The 16,655-nt window shown below is 49.5% G+C and overlaps 1 long non-coding RNA gene across 2 annotated transcripts in view; it reads right to left on the bottom strand.

Annotated features, from left to right (window-relative positions):
- Positions 1 to 14,940, bottom strand: part of LOC114232163 (uncharacterized) — a 235,676-nt gene extending 220,736 nt beyond the window's left edge. Inside the window, exon 1 of one of the 2 annotated variants that reach the window (XR_008556382.1) lies at positions 14,884 to 14,940. This is a non-coding gene — a long non-coding RNA (uncharacterized LOC114232163). The remainder of the gene's footprint in view (positions 1 to 14,883) is intronic. The other variant, XR_008556383.1, reaches the window with a different exon arrangement.
- Between the last annotated feature and the right edge of the window lie 1,715 nt (positions 14,941 to 16,655).

Raw genomic sequence — 16,655 nt, 5'->3', positions numbered from 1 at the left:
GCCAGTAACTCTGGGTGGTTAAATTCTTCCCATTCCTGACTTTTCACCTCAGGATGTTCACGACCTGATTCTTAGAGGGAATACCTTTTAAACTCCTCATGATAAGAGGCCATTAGTGTTTCCTCGGGGATGTAAAGATTTTTTTTCCCAGATATAATTGGGAGGAGAAATAATGGATTAAGTTCAACCTGTCCAAGGTAATTAGGAAGACGAGTTCCTCCCTGTCTTGGTGAATGCCAACTTTAATGGCAACTGTTAGCAGGAGCCATTCTAACCCACAAAGGGGAAACAGAATTCATATCTTGAAGCCTGCCTGAATCAGTCAAAACTTGTCATGTCTCAAAACAGGCTTCATTTTTTATAGCCTAAACCTGACTCAATGGCAAGAAATCGGGTATGGGTGAAGCCTTTCCTCACCCTCCGATCTCCCAGCAGAGCTGCTAGCTACAGAGAACTAGGTCTAAATCTCAGGTGGCTTATAGCGAAGAGAGGTAAACATTCAGTAGAAGCACACTCTGCATCTTGGGATGTCTTGTCCCTCATGGTATGAACTGGTTTTCTGTTTCTGGTAGCCCTCCATGGAAGCTGTGGTGTCTGATTAGATAAAGGTCCAAAAGAGCCACACTCTGCTTCTGTAGGGCAGGCTAAAACGTGAGGAAACCAATGATAGCATCTGTGGACCACTCTGACCCCATCTGCCATTAGATAGTCATTCCAGTTTGGGACTAGGAGGACACTAGAGGCTGCTCACAAAGGTCCTAGCTCTACTTTTTGGCAATCTGGAACAACCCATTGGCCCACAGTGCCTATTCTGCCAGGGAAGATGGACATTTGTCCTATGTGGGGTCACCCAAGTATCCCATTTGCCCATCTAAACAACACTTCAATTTATTTTGGGCTTATATCCACTAGCCAGCTTGATATAGTCTGAGTGAATAAATCCAGGTGGCCTATTGCTCATCATTGAAGATACAGGTCCATCTACACAGCCAGGCAAGTTTATGCAAGGTTCTCTCTGTAGATTTTGAATCCTTAGCAAGGCATAGGGTAGAGGGTATACTGCCCAGACTATTCTTGAGTGTCCTATCTCCTGTCACTCAAGACCCCAGACCACCACTGCAAGGGATGGGTATTGGTTGTGACAGATGTGATAATCTGTCCCCAACATCAGGAGGACAAAATGGGGAGCTCAGTGATGAACGAAGTGAGGGAATTGGGAGAAAAGTGTTAGAGACACAAAGCACATCCAATTTCACTGGACAGGGGAAATTGAAGTCACCAACATATGCTGATACTCATGTAATAAGCCAGGCTACATAAGCACCCAGTGGGGCCTGACATGAAAAAGGTAAAAATCCAGATGTCTTCTCTCATGGTCCTACGTGCCTTTTAAGCAAGTCACAGAGCCAAGTTCAGACAGCCTCCTCAAAGGCAAATAGTCCTGCCTATCAAAAAGAGTTTCCTGATCACCACTTCACATTGCTCACAGTTTAGGTGCCTCTGCCCTGCCCCTGCCCCTACCCTCAGGAACGAAGCTCATCCATCAACCACACCTGGGGTGTGTATAGAAGTACAAACTGCAATGACAGAAAAGAACATGGGAGGTGACCTCATTTGAGTAGGGGGTATGGCCAGGGAAGGTAGTTAAACACTCAAATCTCAGTTTCACCTGACCTTTACACCCTCCTGAAGTGGCCCCACTTGTAAGTAAGTACTTATGGTCTCACAATACCCTCTTTCCAAAGGGGCCCTCTCCTGGCCCCAGGTATTCTTAGCAGCAAAGGGCATTCCCAGGGTCTTCCCTTGATTCCCCAAGGCTGCTTCCATGACAGGTTAGGAAATGGACTCATTAGGCGTTCGCCCATCTTTTTACTGCCCACCTAGTCTCTCTCCCCAGCCCGGTTCTTGTCTGCCTCACTAAACCAACAATGACACCTCTCTGGCCCAACTAAGTGGTCCCTAGTGAGGGGGAGGCCTGGCCTGTACCCACTGGTGGACCAAGGAACCCAGAAGTACCTTGCCACAAGCTAGCTCATCTTCAGTGCTCTCCAGAGACCAGGGTGGGCAGTGGGCAGCAGAGCGGCCCCACCCAGATAGAGCAGGAGCTGGAGGCTCAGCTACTGACCTGTCAATCACAGCTGCCCGCAGCTGCGCTCTCTCCGAAGCCCAGCTCACTGCTCCTCCAATGGAGATAAACATCGAGAAATCCAATCCAGCCCTGCTTCAGAGATAAACAGATGTGTGGGCAGCCATCGGTCAGGAGATAACTCCCCCCGCCCTGCCCCACTCACCCACCAGGCCCTGCACCTGCCAGAGGCTACCAGAACATGCCTTTTGGGAGGCAGGCTGCGTGTCCTCCCGCCTCTGCGCCTCCCCCCTCCCCCAGCCTGGAGAAATGGGTCTCCAGCACCTCGAATGGGGGTGGAGTTAGAGAAGAAAGAAGCTCCATTAGTAACAAACTCATAATAGAGCCTGGGCTTTGGAGCCAAGTGCCAAGGTTAGAATCCTGGCTCTGCCACTGACAAGGGACAGCAACTCTGAGCCTGGGTGTTATCATTTGTAAGAGGGGGGTAATAACCACCTCATTGAGTTGGTACCACTGACATTAAAGGAGGTCACACAAAATAAGCCTAATAGTGGTGGCCAACATTAGCCGACCTATAATCTGAATAAGCAGCCACTGCAGCCACTCTTTTTGGGCATTAACCTTTTGCACTCGGATGTCGAGTGTGACTCGACACGGTTAGCATTAAGAATAAAGGAATCGAGAAAAAAGCAAGCGAGTGCAAAGGGTTAAAGGTGGCCCAAGGTGTTTGAGGTGGGTGAAAGCGCTGTGGCCAGACACAAAACCCCAGCTCTAAGAGAGAAGAGACTGGATCACATCTGGAGTGGGCAAATGATTAGTGAAAGTGACACCACAATGGGAGGAAAGGGGCTGGGAGCAGGGAGGGTTGGGGTGGGGGGACATCAAGGGAAGGCTTCTCTTTCCCTGGTACCCAAGGCTCCAATGCCCTTTATCCCTGGATACTTGGGAGACTTCCTGCTCAGAGGCTGCACACAACTCATTAATTTATTCCACAAACACCCCAGGAACATCTCTTAAGGGCCACATCCTGTGAGGAGCGAAATATGGCCCCATCCTCATGGTAAAGTTCAGGAACTCAGCAGTATCAGGGACAATGGTATACTATACACCTCCAGCTGGCCCTGTTGTTCCCTATCCTTCAGTGAGGCAACCATTTTTTCTCTACCCTCAGCAACTAGAATTAACTGACTCGCCGATGTATAAAGGGTTAATGGATCTCTGGAACTATATCTAATGTATAGTTTGATTTCTGCCCCTGAGACTACCATGCTGGAAGTTAGATGAGGGAAGGACACCCACCCTCCACCTCTCACTGGCCTCAGCAAATGTGGGTAGTAAGGAAATAGTTCACACAGCCACAGCCAAAGAAAGAGTGTTAGGGAGGAAAGGGGGGCGGGGGGGGGGGGGGCACTCCTGGCTCACAGGTGTGCCTGCTCCTGCTTAGCTGCCCAGCTGGCCCCAAGCACATTTCAAGTGTGGTGGATAGGAGGGAAGAGCCAGCCTCAGACAGACAAGTTGGAGACTAGCAGCTGTGTTGGTACCAAGGCTGCCTTCTTTTATTTCTTCCTCTGCCCACCTTAAGTCTGGAGTTCAGAAAGTGCCCAAGCCTCTAGGGTCGCAGAGGCGCCCAAGACGCAGGGGTTCCAGGCAAGCTAAGGACTGCACCACAGGCCCCAAGGCGCCTCTGCTGGTGAAGTTAGAAGGAAATGTTTGGTCCTGTGCACAGCGGCTGCCTCTGGATCTCAGAGGGACGCTGCAGGACAGAGTCTCCATGCCCCCAGGGGCCAGTAGGGTACACGCCTGCTCTCGTCGAGGTGCCGAGCGCACAAAGGGCGCTGGGACGCCATCGTGCGTACTAGTTAAGAGCTTATTAGTCCCCTCGAGCAGTGTGATCCCACTTTGTTCCCGAACAGCCCGAGCGCGCCTTTTCATGCTATTGTGTGCGCCGCGATTTAGCGCGGCCTTTGTGGGCCTGAAAGGATCCCCGGCTTCTCGGGGCGCGCGTTCCCGCGACACCAGCTTCGGCGGCACCGCCATCCCCACCAGGCCCCAGCGCCACTGCACCCTCCAGCCTGTCTTTCGTGCACGACAGCTGGGGTCGATGGCGCAAACCGCAAAACCACAGAATCCTTTAGCCACCACCACCCCCGCCCCCACCCCCCCACCCCCACCCCCGCTTCCAGTCAAAGTGAAAAAATGCATGGGGACCCTTTTTACCTCTACTTGGAGGCAATTGGACTGGGTTTAAAGGGCTATTGAGGCCTGGAGAGGCCGCCTCTCTGAATAGCTTTGTACAATGTTTGTAGAGACATTTGCATCTGTTTGCGCCTGGGGAAACGGCCCCGAAGGCTCGGTAGCCAGAAAGCCTGAGGATTGTTTTGTGTCGCCCTCCCCCTCTCCCTCCCGGCTCCACTCCGAGCTGGCCCTTTACGTGCGCTGAGCACAGGCATGCAAAACCCGCCCGGTTTAAAGATTGGGCGCTCTCGCTCTCGGCTCACTTTTAAACAATTGCTGTTAACAATGCAATTTTAAGCAGAAAATCGTCTAACTAGATTAAATCCACAGGACATAAAAACTAGAGGGAAAAGGTCCGCATGGGCACAGGGGTGCGGACTCATAACAGGATAGAAGAGTGTGAAATGCATGCAAAGGTGGAGCGGTCGGCAGGTGCCCCGGCCTCCCTCTGGTCAGATGAGGGCTGAACCATCGCTCGCCTCCCTCCAGACCCGACGCCCCTGGAGAGTAAGGGGTCCCGGGGCGCAGCCGCACAAGGTTAGTCTACCACAAGGTTAGGCGACCCAGGGAGGAGTGGTGTGTACCCGAAATCACCTCCTTGGTTCCCCAACATCCCCGCTACGATCCAACCCCGGCTGCACCCTTCCCTTTACAAGGGCCAGGGGCGCAGGGCAAGGCTGGGAAGCCGGAACGCCCTCTCCACTCGGGAGACTGAGCCGGCAGTTTCTTTAATGGAATCGAATCAAAGTCAGGCCTTAGAAAGCCCTATTGCTATGGCAGCAGAGTTCCCTGAAAGCGACAAAGCCCGGAGCCCCTCCCTCCCTTCCCAGACTAGCCCTCCGCTCCCCTTTCCCCGCGCCGCCGGGACGGGTTAATCACTGTAAAAACAAAGAGATGAAAGGCTCTCCAATTGGAGAGCTCTCAGCCGCCTGGGGAAGGGGAGGAGACCACTAGGACCGAACTTCCCTGGCGAGCTGGGAGGGAGCTCTTGCCCTCAACTGGGTGGGAGCCACATCCCACCATCCCCAGGCGACGCCGCCCACACAATCTGGCGCCTCCCGAAGGACAGGCAGAGGCTAGCGAAGCGGGGACAGGCTGTCTCCCCACAAACCCCCGCCAAACTCTCTCCCTCCTCCGTCCCCCTGACCAGCAGCCACAACCCCGCAAAACAGCACAAAGCCCCAAGCTTTTTTAAGACCCCTAGGGAAAGATTGGAGACTTGAAAAAAATTACTAGTTCTAAAAAAACAACAAAAAAACCAAATTGATATTAACAAACATTTAATTAAATGTCTGTAATATAACATTGTAATTAGCCAAGTGTAAAGCAACACATGTAGCCCTATAAAAATTAAAGTTAATATAGCACCTGGAGTCATTTTTATATCTTTGATATGTTGCAGAGTGCCACTAAGAAGTTTTTAAAGGCTTAAAGGTTTCATTGTAAACTCCTTGCCCCCTCCCCCATCCCCTTTCCCAGCCAGGGGCATGGAGTCCAAGGCAGATAGGTCCTTGTTTATTCTGTGACTGGCCCATTATACCTCACCTCACCTCATCCCCACCAAACCTCCCAGGCTGACTAACAGGGCATCCTTTAGTGTAGTTGGAGACCCCCGATAGGAAGCAGGGAAAGGGCTTGTCTAGTCACTCGGCCTATCAAAGAACAGGCAGGAATGGGTCTGTGGTCTCTGGCTGGTGGTCTTTCCTTCTTTCCATCCATTTCTGAGTTTCCCCACTTGGAGAGAATGAGGCATTTGGGGAGGTGGGGCATAGAGAGAGTAGTCTGCAGTGGCCTCAGGGTCCATGGCTCCAGGGACAGCTTTCAGTAACTCATTAGAGCTAATTGAAGATCTTTTTCTTTAGCCTGGACCACCCCAGCATCATCTAAACCAAGTGTCATCTAACCCCCTTTCTATGTTATCAATTCCCCCAAGGTAAACAAAACAAAACAAAACAAAACAAAAAAGCACCCTATCTACCTCCCACATCACCCAACCTGATTTACTTCCTTAAAGCTCCAGACTGAGGGTCTAGAACCCTCAGCTATTTCCATGGTCAAGAATAGGAGTAAGAAAATCTCTTCCTTTCTGGGCCTCATTATCCCCATAGTAATAGTAATGGATTCCTGAAAAGCTTTGTGGGCAGTGAATGAAGGGGAAAGAGGCCTGTCAGATGTCCCTGGAAGTAGACCTGAGGATGCCTGGGGGTGGAGAGTGGCATTAGCTTCACTTCACAGCTGGATCATTGTGTGAAGTCTTCCAGAGTGATATGGTTCTGCCACCTCCAGCCCATGCACACAACCATTTGTCCTATCTGTCCTAGCAGAGCCCCAGATTGTTCTAGGGTAGTGGTCAGCAAACTCATTAGTCAACAGAGACAAATATCAACAGTACAACAATTAAAATTTCTTTTGAGAGCCAAATTTTTTAAACTTAAACTTCTTCTAACGCCACTTCTTCAAAATAGACTCGCCCAGGCCGTGGTATTTTGTGGAAGAGCCACACTCAAGGGGCCAAAGAGCCGCATGTGGCTCACGAGCCACAGTTTGCCGACCACGGATCTAGGGGATCACTGGGGCAAGGCCCTCAGTGATACAAATGCCAGGGAGAGAAGTATCTCTCTTGGTGAGCTTTGTGTCTAGCCTGACGCCCTCCCTTCAGTGAGGCAAAGGTTTCTCCTCTCTTCCCATTTGCCTCCTTGGGGACTGCCATCTGTCCCTGATTGCCACATCCATCACTGCTGGGGGAGGGGGGTGATGAACCCCATTGGGAGAGGGAACAGCATGGCCCCCAACCCCATCCACTCTGTCCCAAAAGCCTGTCAAGGAGGCTGCTCAATCCAGCCATTGGATCCACTTTCTTTGTTTTATGTGCTAGACCTTGCAGAGTCCTAGGACCCTCTCTGTGTCATGCCAGAACAGGCCATCAGAGCAACATCTCCTGCCTTTAAAATCTATTTTCACATCTGCTATTTCATCTTTTTGGGGACACAGGCTATCCTCACTTCCACCTTTCTTCATAGAAGAATATAATAAGAGGGTGGGGGTACAGTCTTCTGACTCTAGTGGAGCATCAAGCTCAGGGGCCAAGGCTGGGGAGCCTCGCCTTTCCCAGATTCCTGCCACAGAAGGTAGAGTGGGCTTCCCTTTCTATATGCCTCCCCACAAGACCAGGGGGATGCTGGGATTCCAGTTTCCCTCTTCTCTACCTGACCCCAAATCACTTTACGAATTGGCTTGAGGCTGCAGGGTAGGTTCATCTTACAGTCATGGAAATTTTTGTTTAAAAGTTCAAGCTCTGAGTCTAAGATTGGCTCAAACCCAGATATACCTCCAAGACTCAGTGGGTTCATTTGTAACAGCCCCTCCCATGTAGCAGCCCCTCCCATGGGGTTGTTGATAGAAGTAAATGCCATAAAATGTAGAAACAGTTGGCACCTGTGCTGGAGGAACCACTCCACTAATATCAGCAATTATTAGTGTTCTCCATCAGTACTCTCATCTCCTGCCCCCACTCTGGGCTAGAAGGGGACTTTCCTCTAACTTTGAACATCCAGTCAATAACCTATCCTCTCTTCTCCTTGTCATTTTTACAGCACTTGTCATTTATTGAGCACTTATCCAAGTGCTGTCACATGCTTACATCATTGACACTTCATTATTGCCCCAGGTTATTGATGGAGAGCCCACAAAGAAGCAGAGAAATGTTGAGTCACCTGCCCAAGTTTCAAAGCCAGTAAGGGAGCTGGAGATTCCTCCTGACTCCAGAGCCATGCTGTGAAACCTCAAAAGGCCCCAGGTCGTTCCTGTGTCCACATCTGGTGTCCCACAAGATGGGAAAGGGTGGAACCTGTGGCCTTGACCCAAGACCCTGGAGAAGAGGTTTAGCACACCTCTGAATGGGAACAGAAAGCCCCAGAGGGGAAAGGACAACCTGAGTAATTTGTCTCCCCTCCATTTCCTTCTCAACTACATACATTTTGCTCTCATGGTGCTCATCAAAGGTGCAGCCTCTATGGTGCTTCCTACAGCCACTCACAGTGCTTTATGTACCCCTTTGACCTGAGGCCGATGCCTCTGGGCTGCACAGCTGGCAGGGATGCCACCATCCTGACAGGTATGCCTTGGCACTTCACCCAACTGGTCAGAGGTAAGCAGGTGGAAGAATATTCCACCCACTGGAGGGACTCCACTGTGCTCTTAGGATGAACCCCCAAGCTTTGATCTTGCCCCACAGGTGGGGCCTGAGGGATGGACTCTGGCCCCTCTAAATCAGAGCCATCCAGATAAGCAGATGGAAGGGAGCTGAGGCTTAGCTTGGGCTCATCCCCTCAATGCTTCAACACAGACCAGCAGGGTTGTGCTCTGATCGCCAAGATCCCTGGGGAAAACTGGTTTCAGCCCCCACAGGAATGCTGGTCAGGGCCAATCATCTTCCCTGCTATCCACCTTGTCTAGCCAAAATTCTTGTTTGTTTGTTTAATCTTCACCAGAGGATATTTTTTCCATTGCTTTTTCAGAGAGTGGAAGGGAAGGACGGAGGAAGGGGTAGAGAGAGATAGAAACATCAATCTAAGGAACACATCCACTGGTTGCCTCCCATACTGGTTGCACCCCTACTGGAGGCTGGGAGCAAACCTGCAATCCAGGTACGTGCCCTTGACTAGGAATTAAACCCACGACCCTTTGATCCTCGGGTGGATGCTCTAATCACTAAGCAAACCAGCCATGTGCCCTGACCAGGAGTAGAACCAGCAACTGGGTCGATGCCCAACCAACTGAGCCACACTGGCCAGGGCCTAGCCTCACTTCCTCTTACTGCCCAAGAGCAGAAATATATTTAGGACTTGACTAGACCAAGACAATGAACTATCTGCCACTGATTGTTAATTAATCACGTCCAAGTTCCTTTTGGAAAGATGGAGAAACGGAGGCCCCGAGAGGCAGTGACTTGCCCTAAACAGAGCCAGATAATTAATAACAAGAAACCGGAGTATGTACCATCCACATCAGGAAGATGGTGTTTCCTTAGCAAATGAATGGACATTCCCTGCAGGCCTAACTGAGCTCTAGGTTTCAGGAAAATACCTGTGAGGGACTTGTCTCAGGACTGATGGGTGTGACCTTCTGGGATGGAGGCTTAACCCCTCTTAACCTTTGATCTCTGGCCATCAGAACCCTCTTGGCCCCAACTCCTTCTCCCAGGCTAAGTGAATACAAATCTGGAGTCAGTCTACATAGAGGCCACCTGGGGGGACAGAGAGGCCAAGAGGCCCAGCAGGCATACAGCCCCTTTAAGCCAATCAGCCTTGCCCCAGTGAGCCCCAGAGGGAGCAAGGTGGCTGCTCCATAGGATAATTGCTGCAGGAGGGAAAAGCTGGGCCAGGCCCAGGCTCCCACAAAGGCCCCTCATGCCATAGACCACAGCCCATAGCTGGGATGTGCAAAATGCTCCCAGGACTTAGGGGAAAGCAGGTAGGTTAGAAAATCCCTTGGCCCTGTCTAGAGGGAGAGCGTGATGCCTGGAAAGGTCTCCACAGAGACTTTTAGCCTACTTGAAAGAACAAACAGTTTTCAAGTACTCTCTGGAGCACCTATTTCATGGCAAACTCTTGTTATGCTAATGAGAGGTCCTTCTTTATTCATTGGAGCACATCTCCAAAGACCTCCTCTTAGCTACTGTGTATCTGCATGCCTTTGTGTGTGAGTATCTAAGCGCCAAATGGGAGCTCCAGAAAACGGGGTTTAGGCTTCATAATACACCCCACTGACATTCCTCTAAATTAGAAGTCACAGGAAAGGACATGTCACCAACATAGTACATATTTAGAAGTCATTTCAAGGAAACCTGCCCCTTCTGGGAGCATCACTAAGATACAGGCAGCTAGTCAGAGAGAACAAGCCCAGAAAGAACAGGGTATTACCTGTATGTCAAGGCCAGGTGCTTTTGAAAGCATTTGGTATAGGGCCTGCACACAGCAAGTAATCTCTCAAGTAGTCTCCACTGTGGTGGGCCTTGCCCTGGTCCCAGTCTCAGCACTCAGCACACAGATGGACCAACCCAAGATGGGCAGATTTGAAATAAGACTTTGGAAGGAAAGTCCCTAGTATTTACTGGACGTGTGACTGCCTCTTGGTGACCAATTTGGTTAAGTACTCAGGCATGCTCCACAAATTTCCTTTTTGGAAAAGTTAAAACAGGTTTTTCATCTGAACAGAAGAGCCAACTTCCCAGAAAGCTTGAGTGCAGAGTAGATTCTTCACTTCTCTCTGAACCAGGCAGGGCTCTACCAGTTACCACATGCCCATGGTCAGTGACTTGGTCATATGAACTGAATTGTGTCCCCTGCCCCCAAGTTCATATGTTAAAGCACTAAGCCCCAATGTGATTGAAATGAGAGATAGGGCATTTAGGAGGTAATTAAGATTAAATGAAGTCATAAAGGTGGAGTCTGAATCCAACAGGATTGTGGCCTTATAAAAAGAGAAAGAAGCTCTCTCTCTCTCTCTCTCTCTCTCTCTCTCTTTCTCTCTCTCTCCCTCTCTCCCTCCCTCCCTCCCTCTACCTCTCCTCTCTTTCTCTCTTCCTCTCTCCCTCTCCCCCCCCCCTCTCTCTCTCCACTCCTCTCTCTGCCATGTGATGACTCAGTGAGAAGGCAGCCATTAAGCCAAGAAGAGAACCTTACCAAAACCCAGCCATGCCAGTACCCTGAGGAAAAAAAAAAAATTTGTTGTTGTTTAAGTCCCACAGCCTATGGTATTTTATCATGGCAGCTTGAGTTGACTAATACACTTGCCTCTCCATGCTTCAGTCTCTTCATCTGTAAAGTGGGGATAATATTAATAGTACCTTCCTTGCAGAGTTATTAGACACATTAAGGGAGCTTAGCTCAGTGCCAGGCACCATTGTAAAGGTCAATAAATGTCATCATTATTATGATTGTCCTTTCATGATGCTATACATCCTACCCACTATAATCCTGGTGGGAAATGATATGCAGACCCCAAATGATGCAGGGGTCTAGAGAAGCAAAATCTCTCAGGCATCTTCTAGGGTCAAAACTGACTTTCTGGAAGAGAAGAACATTAAACATTTTTCTAGTGGCTTTGTTGCCCTCCCCCTCAGGGGTAGGGAAGGATAAGATTTTCATAAGGGATAAGTAGCCAGCAGGAGGAAACAGCTGTAATATGGGGCTCACCTGTGCCCCCTTCCCCTCCTCCCCCCTTACCTCTGTTCATTCTGGGGCCATGCAGGGGCAGGATGCTCACACAGAGCAAGAAGAGGGCTGTTGCCTTGGGGAAGAGAAAGCCCTCAAGAGCAGGCCACTGATCTCAAAGGGAAATAATGGGATTTTCTGGGATTCACATTGATCCCCAAAGGAGAAAAGCTTCTGTTTGCCTTTTTTAAGCCGCCAAACAAGGAACTAAAGCCTCTTTCAGCCCTGAGTCAGGGCTGTCCTTTCTGAAGTCCTTATTATCCCTGGGGCACTGGGAGAACAGGCCCCAGCGCCTGGCCCTCCACACAGGGAGCTTTCCGCTGGTCAGAAGCCTGCCTGGTTTCCTAGCGACCTGCACCCCCCTGGACTGCAAGCACTGGCACCTTGACCCACAGTTCTTGACTGTGCCCTGGCACGGGCCTGGCTCCTATCCTTGATCTACCCAGTGACATATTTCCACTCCAGGAGCAAACACAGGAAGCAATAGCTCTCCAAGCCACCAGCTGACCACCAATGATGACAATGATAACAGCAGTCACAATGATAGCAGATCAGCTGTTCTTGAGCAGTATGATGCTCCAGGGACTGTCTTCCTCTCCACATGGCCTTACCTCTGAAAATCTCAATATCTGGTGGGACAACCAGCCTTCACCCCCAAATTGTTGCTCACAGCTCTAGGTCTGCCTAAGTGATCCGGTGACCATCACCTCTTGCCATTTGAGCTCTCCCTCTCATGGCCACACTCTAGATGTGGTCATCATCCACCACTGCTCCCCCTCTGAAACCACACACACACACTCATGCCCACATACTCACGGTCTCACACCCCTACAAATACACAAATACCCCAAACTCAGTCTCTAACCTTTTCTCTGTCCGGCTCTTATACTCTCACTCCCTCAGAGACTCCTCCACTCCAAATGCTCTCCCCACCCCTGGCCAACTTCCTCAAACTCAATAAAAGGAACCCATTCTCTGCCTCTCACTCAGGCCTGGTCCTCCTCCACCCACCAGTCATTCAGACCAGGAATCTGGTTGCTACCTTCCTCTCCTCTGCCTCCTTCTCCCCCCTCATCTTCTCATGCAGATGTGACTTCCTGAATGTTTCAGTTTAGGAACTAAACTACACTTTGGTGCAGTTCAGACTCCACACGGCACTTAGAGATAAAGCCAAAATTTCTTTCTGAGGTACATAAGGCACATGACTTAAGACTTGCCCATCCTTCCAGCATCAGCTCTTGATAGTTCCGCGCCCCCCCCCCGACACACACACACACACACACACACACACACACGGGTGCATATACACCTGCACACACCTCTACGCTAAGGTGACCAGATTTTAACATTGGTAAAGCGGGACACCAATGACGGGGGGGGGGGGGGGGGGGGGTGTCTTTTCTTTTTTTTTTCTTTTTATTTAAAAATATATTTTATTGATTTTTTACAGAGGGGAAGAGAGAGGGATAGAGAGTTAGAAACAACGATGAGAGAGAAACATCGATCAGCTGCCTCTTGCACACCCCCTACTGGGGATGTGCCTGCAACCAAGGTACATGTCCCATGCCCTTGACTGGAATCGAACCTGGGACCCTTGAGTCCGCAGGCCGACGCTCTATCCACTGAGCCAAACCGGTTTCGGCCCGGGGGGGGGGGGGGGGGCGGATTCTTGATAAAAATTTGGTCTATATTGTAATCGCTTTTGGTTTTTTAATAAAAGGAAATTCACTTCTTAGATCATCGTTGAATTTGCATCCTCTTTTCTTACTCATTATGTTAAAAATCTAAAAAAAATAATTTAAAATTATATTATAAATTATTATATACATATTGCTTAAAAACACAATAAGTAGGTACATAATTACATGAACATATTTTATTGTTAGTTTATAAATTAAATTAATTTGATTGTTATAAAGTAACTATATTTTAAAACTTGTTTTAATCCTATATTTCTTTCTAAATAATAACAATACTAACTTGTATTATTTTTTCTCTGAATTTGCCGTAACGTAAGTCGTGTCACTTTCAAAGCTGGCACTAGACTTTTTACCGCCACTATAAAATATAAATAATACAAGTACTGTCTGCTAAATTTAAGAAAATTTATGTATTTATGAAATAAATAAATAAATTACTTATCTAAATTATCTGAATAGCTGATTTGTAATGACATCACTTGTTTAACTAGCTTACTAGCACGCAGTACGACGTGTATCGTTCTGAGAGACAGTTACAAAATGTTTTCGTCGTTGCCAATCCCAAAAAATGCCATTGTTCATTAAGTCCAAACAATGGTCGAATTCTAACAACTGATCAACAATGCGAACTTTGATAAGCAGTTCTCGATAATCAGTTCTCAACAATTATTTGTTATTATTAAAGTTTAACATTATAAAATTAACAAAAATAATATAAAACTCATATCCTGGCTAAATAGCCACATGGCCGCTGAAAACCGTATATTCCCTTCCTGTTCTCCTGCCGTTCCCTAGCTTGTCGTGCATTCTTTCCAAAAATCGGGACTTCTTTAAAATGCCGCGGGACGCGGGACAAATTGTTAAAAATCGGGACTGTCCCACCAAAAGCGGGACGTCTGGTCACCTTACTCTACGCACACACACAGCCATGCTGCTGTGCTTGGCTCCTGTGCCCTGCTCACACAGGCCCCTCCGGCCCACGGCCCTCCTCTGTGATGGCCAGCTGCGACTCATCTTTTAACACACCCAGGGGACTGCCCCCCCCCCCCCTTGTTCCCGTTCCCCTGATCACCTCCTTGTGTGGAGCGTCTGTGGCAGAGACAGTTGGTGGTCCCTCTCCTCCCACCGGAATAAGTGGGATTTTTTCAGCTCCATAAATGGCCAAGAGATTTCCCAGCCTCCATTGCAGCTATACGTGGTCATGTGTCTAAATTCTGGCCAATGGAATATAAGTAAAAAAGTGGCATGTGTCCGCCTTCAGGAACCTCTTCTTTTTTTTTTTTTTTTAGAGCATTTAAACATGTCTTATTGTCAGGGGTGTCACTGGAAACGTCTCACCTCCTTACACAGCTCCCCCAAAATCTTTACCAACAAACTGGCTTCTTGAAGAATTGTAAAGTTACTTAAGTAAAAAGAATGTATTTCAAATACGCATGTCCTTTTACGTATGAATTATCGTGTACAGCGGACTACAAAGTAACTCGTGGAAGGCTTTACCTCATGGCATGTCACATAATTTCGGCCACCACACTGGGAAAGTTTATACTGTTAAACCACTGCGATGAGAACGACATGGTACAGGGAACCCTCTAAAGACGCATTAAGCAGTTGGGCCCCGGGTCCAGAGAGCATAACAGACAAAAGTCACCTTCTACCTCAGGCGGGATCCCCGGAGCCACCCAGGATGTCACTCGACGGAGAGGAGCGTCCAAACGGCTAAAAAACGGAAACTTGAACTCCCAGAAGCCCCCGCGCGGAGGCGGGGCCGAGGCCTCCAGACCCGGATGCTGAGTCCTGGGCTCGCGGAGGATGGCGGGAACTGGAAGAGCGCAGTTGGCACTCCTCCCTCCTACCCTTCCCTCGGCCTCCCCGCCCCTCTCAAGCCCTCTGCCTGGCACTGGTCCCCAGGGCCCCGTGTTCCCTTTCCCACTGCAGCAGGGCTGGCACTTCTGGGTCTTGGGTGGTAGGAGGCGGGGGAGGGGGGCGGCGACGACCCGGGGTTGGGGGGAGGGGAACCCAGCCTAGCGAGAATGCAGCACCTAGGCCTCGCGCCGCTGGCATGAGCTGTGGCTGGAGAAGTTGGGTGCGTGGCTGCCTTCTTGCTCCTGGTACTCAGTGATGCTGTCGGTGCAGAGGTGCCCAGCACCCCCAGCACTCTTCAGGGCGTTGAGGAAGCCAGGAACCTTTCTTAAGAGAGAGCTGGAGTGTGCCCTGTGCCTCTTCTTCATATTCTTCTACCCTGCCACCTGGAACAGTGCTACCATCTTGGAGAATGAGACGAAAGCCATAGACTAGGAATGGAAGGTTCCTGAGGGTTTCATGGAGCAGAGCTGTCCTGTTAGCCAAGGACAGAAAATCTGAAGAGAAAAGGGAAATTTTTGCCTTGTTAGCAATTCTTGTTTTGGATTTTGTGTCACTCCAGATAGTGTCTCTGCCCTCTTTTACCGCAGACATTTCTATCACTGTGCCTATCACATTGTGATACAACCACTTTTCTTTTTTTTAATCCTCACCTGAGGATATCTTTCCATTGGATTTTAGAGAGAGGAAGGGAGGGGGAGAGACAGAGAAACACATGGATTGGTTGCCTCCTGCACGTGCCCCCACCAGTGCTCAGGCGGGGGAGGAGCCTGGAACCTAGGTACATGCTCTTGACTGGAATCAACCCAGGCCCACCCTCTATCCACTGAGCCAAACTGGCTAGGGCAATACAGTCACTTTTAATGGGTTTAGCCTCCCTCTACCCCCCCCTCCACACCACCCCTAACTGAACATGGAGCTGCCTGAGGTTAGGGGTTATGTCTAAATCTACACTGTATACCTACAACCTGGAGCATGGTAGGCACTCAATAATGAGTGGATAAATAAATGGACACTTGCTGATTAGACCAGACAGATTTGGGATGAAAGACTTATCTGGGGAAGGTACCTGTTAGGTGCAAAGCACAGAGAAACTGTTCCTAGACTCTGATCTGGCCTTGCTTTCCAGCTTTCACGGTTCCAGTGGCTGTTTTGGGACCCTACAGCATGACCAGACCTTACCCCTTACTTCCCACAACCAGTACATTCAACCAGGCCTGTGAGGCTGCAAGCAGGGGGCACTGCTGCTACAGGGCACTGCAGATGCCACCACTGCTGCCTTGGGACCTGGCTTCCCTGGTGACTACTGGAGGGCCAGGTGGCACAGCACAGGACAGAGAATTGATGCTCTAAGGGAGTGAACTTTGACCAATGAGAGACAGAAGCTAGCAGAGTAATTCTCCCTTCCTCCTCTGGACTGTTAGGAGACAAAGTAGTCTCATACCGCCTCTCTGAAGATGTCTTGAAAGATAGAGCAGTCAGGTTGTGCTAGTAACAACAGTGATTAGCTCATAACCCTCTCCCTTCTTTCCTCTCTTACTCCCCTTTCCCCTTACCCCT

Source organism: Eptesicus fuscus, chromosome 6 (genome assembly GCF_027574615.1).
Source record: "Eptesicus fuscus isolate TK198812 chromosome 6, DD_ASM_mEF_20220401, whole genome shotgun sequence".
Taxonomy (NCBI): Eukaryota; Metazoa; Chordata; class Mammalia; order Chiroptera; family Vespertilionidae; genus Eptesicus; species Eptesicus fuscus.
This window is presented reverse-complemented; position numbering and strand designations above follow the sequence as displayed.